This window comes from Salvia hispanica, unplaced genomic scaffold (assembly GCF_023119035.1).
Source record: "Salvia hispanica cultivar TCC Black 2014 unplaced genomic scaffold, UniMelb_Shisp_WGS_1.0 HiC_scaffold_296, whole genome shotgun sequence".
In the NCBI taxonomy this organism is placed as follows: domain Eukaryota; kingdom Viridiplantae; phylum Streptophyta; class Magnoliopsida; order Lamiales; family Lamiaceae; genus Salvia; species Salvia hispanica.
The window spans coordinates 109,668-113,754 of record NW_025952021.1 but is presented as its reverse complement, the minus strand read 5'-3'; the positions used below and the strand labels follow the sequence as shown (position 1 = coordinate 113,754).

The window sequence follows — 4,087 nt, the reverse complement described above, 5'->3', positions numbered from 1 at the left end:
GTGTAACAAGCTAGCTGATCAGAAATATTATAAAAACAATTTATATATTCGAATAAATAACTACATGCTCTACATGATTTTGCTGACAAGCAAAACCTAATCCTGATATGATTTTTTTTTAATAAAGAAACAATTCCAAAATTTATCTGTCAATCACGTTACAATTCTCCATTTCATTATGTTATATCCAATAGTTTAATTAAATTAATGCATACAATAAAGAGATGAGATCATACAACATAATGCAATTGGTTGGCAGTGGAATAAGTGAATAAAGGTGATAAATACAAGAGTAAAAGCCAAAAAAAAATAATACACCAGAACATGGAGACGAAACATATAGCAAACAAAACTAATCTAATTAACACTAATTTGATAGTGAGAAGAAGTTGAGACAAATATTTTTTTGATGAAATTAAGACAAATATTTGATTTTTTTTACTAGTGTATTTGTATTGGCACTAGGCCCACAGCTCACCACATGATTAAATTAATAATCAATAATTTCCCACTACATTATGTCTAGCTAGAATCTAGCTACTTTTGCAGATCTTTTATTGGTCTCATACATATTTTTGTACTATCATATCTATTGAGTTATACACACTGGAAGATCTTATAAATCCGAATGTGCTAGGTTTAAATGTTTAATATTCTTTGTGTTGCACGTAATGACGGCCTAATATTAATTTTAAAATAATTGACAACGGACTACTACCAAATAATGATTTCAACAATATTAGGCGCGATTATTTTTGGGTGGACTGTAAAAAACTCCTCAATAATGTAATTTGCATATTTCAGGTAAAAAATATATATCACTAAAAATTTTGGATCAGACTTAATTTACTCAAAAGAGGTACTTTTACACTATTTAAAAAATTCCCCTTATTTCCCTTTTTTTATTTTAAGAGATATTTTAAGTTTTATGTTCATTCTCATCTCTTATCTCCCCTTCTCACATTTTCTTGTTTTTTTAAATTATTTTTTAAAATTTTTAATTCATCTATGTCATCCTCCATTTACTCAATTTAATTTAACAATATATATTCAGTACACATATCAAACTAAAATTATAACAAAAATTTACTCATATATAAATATATATTAAAAATAAATTAAAATGAAAAATTATAAATATATTGATCAAGAGAGTTTTAAGATGTGTATTGATTATTTATTGTTAAGATGAATTAAATTAGAAATGGAGAATGAGAGAATTGAATAAGAAATTATATATATAAAAAAGAGAGAAGTAAATGGGAAAAGAAAGAAAAGAGATAAGAGAGAGTGTTAAAAGAGATGAGTGTTAAACATACAGACTAAAATATCCCTGAAAACTAAAAAGAAAAAAAAAGCTAAAAAGTCTAAAAATAGTGTTAAATAGCTCAAATATAATTAAGTCTTTTTTCTGAGACCTCTAGTGATATTTTTCTATCAAATACCGAAAATATGCAAATTATTTGTCCAGAGACTTTTTTGAATTTTATTCATTGTTTTTAGAACTAATTAATGGTGGTGATCATCTAGAAATTATACTGTCGCAATTATAATTTTATTAGAGCATTTTCAAGGAGGAAAGGAAAACTGAGATGGTACATTTCTCGCTTACTTTCTCAAAAAAGTAACTATATTTTTAAAAATTAATGAATTCAAAGGGAAGAAAGTAAATTTAAAAAGCCGGACAAAAATATAACCAACTTTTACCTTTCGTATAAAAAAGAGGTAACGATACTTTTTCAAAATTGAAAAAGATATTATACCTTCTTAAATACTCTTTCCATTAGAGCTTGGATTTTTATAAAATAGAGAAATAGTAATTATTAGTATTTCTCTTTTATATTTCCATTTACCTCTTTTTTTAAGAAGTTCGTATAAACTAGTCTAAATTTATAAGCTCATTTCGTTACTCTAAGGTCCCTATGTATTATGTGAGTCCCCAAAAACATCAAGGTGTTACTAGCCTTTCTAATTTCGTTTAAGAGTATATATTAATTTGTTTAGAAATATATACTCCTAGAATTTTAAATTATTTTCACAAAATAGTCCAGAAAATTAAGTTTTGATTATTCATATTTCTGACACCGTGATTTTCGCATATATTCACGGATCCCTCTTGGTTTCTAAGTTTCTAACCCTTACATAACGTGTATTGAATTCAACAATTTAGTTAATATAACCATGATTTTAATTGAAGTTTTAAAATAAAATTAAAAATGATTCCAAGTTGCGTATATTACTATATAGTTGACGTTATATTGATTTGAATAACCTCGAGTCTCAACTTTCACACAACCTTATTGCTCGGCTTATTATTCTCCTCGGATTTTATTTAATTTTATCCAGGGATTCTGTGCATTCAGTAATTAATACTATTGTCCATATTTCTTGAAAATGAAAACGATTCCATATACACTATACACATATATAATTATTATAGGCTAATTAAAACCATACTAAAATGCTCAACTTGATAAAGCACGACTTCACAAGTATAAAAAAGTAGACAATTAATATTTTAGTCCGTGGACTTTATTATAATATCAATCGCAATCTCTATTAATAAAAAATACTACTCCACATTTCTCAAAATTCTGATACCATAATATAGTCTTTATTATAACAAAATGTTCTTAAAGACTATTTTTGTTAAATTTCTTCACCTTAATTTTTAATTTGTTTATGGAAATTACGAATAAGGAGGTCAATAATTATACCATAAAGGTACGCACAAAAAATAATTATTTGAATTAAAGATTATGTGTATTGGAATTGGATGACTCACTCACTCACCACATAAAATATTTGTCTCTTTCAACAACCATGCACACACTATTTTATTCATCATTTCATAACGAAAATGTGATTAAAATGAATGTTTATAATAATGTAACCAATCAATCATAATCCGTCTATAAAGAAGAAGAGATCAAACACTGCCATTAACATCAATCACATAATAATTCCCTCATATATTTAGTAAAAGAAACAAAAATCAATGGAAACTGAAAACGCATCTGAATTCGATTTGGCTTGGCTCGACTCCATACAAACCTTTCTTCTCAGCGATAGCGATTTCGATTTCGATTTCGATTTCGGTTTCGGTTTCAATTCCCCACCTGCAAATTCTCCGATTCCTATCAAAGACGAGAGCGAATCGTCGTCGCAGTTGGTGAGCGACGAGAGTGATTCGGCGGGATCGGGCGTTGCGGCGGCGGAGTGGAAGCGGTACAGAGGCGTGAGGAGGCGGCCGTGGGGGAAGTTCGCGGCGGAGATAAGGAATCCGGAGAAGAAGGGGTCGAGGCTGTGGCTGGGGACGTACGAGACGCCGGAGGAGGCCGCCGTGGCTTATGACAGAGCCGCCTTCAAAATGCGCGGAACCAGAGCTAAAGTCAATTTCCCCTCACCTTCTCGGGTCGGGTGTTTCGGAGCCGACCCGGGTGACGAAGCGGCGTCGGGCTTCAAAGGAGCAGCCGGAGCCGTTGAAACATGCGAAAACAGAAAATGAAATTACCTGTAGCGCCTGATTTAGGCCTTTTTTTTTCTTTACATTTTTTTATCGATCTAAATTTGAACAACTATTGCCACTAATCCTCCAATAAGTACCTATTTATGTTATGACTTAAGCCTCAGATTAAATTTGTTGTTCTCTAAACTTAGATATATTTGGACTAAAACGGATGCAGCTGGTAGAAAATAGTAGTACTACTATAATTTCGAAAAAAACATCATAAAAAGGAGTAGAATGGATTACTATTATTTTTTGAAGGAGTATTATTTAATTCCTGACACCTTTGCTCATTACCTTGATCTCTTTGGTTAATTGCATCGACAATTTTGCCACTAAAAAGTCCAATATATTGTGAATTATGCTTTGAAATTCACACACATCTTACGAAACATTATATCAGTTTAAGTGACTTTGATTTTAAGAATAAACTGAGATTCAAGAAATTGGAATCTCTTTGAACTTTCATCATGTTTTCTCTTAGTTCGGTTAATCTCATAGATGTTGCATGAAATAAAATTATATTCTTAAAGACTACGCTTATAATAACTGAATTAATATCGAGAAAATTTCAGATAA

General features: G+C 30.1%; 1 pseudogene; it reads left to right on the top strand.

Annotated features, from left to right (window-relative positions):
- The first annotated feature begins 2,947 nt into the window (after positions 1-2,947).
- On the top strand, positions 2,948-3,632 carry LOC125198841 (annotated as a pseudogene).
- Positions 3,633-4,087: the final 455 nt, after the last annotated feature.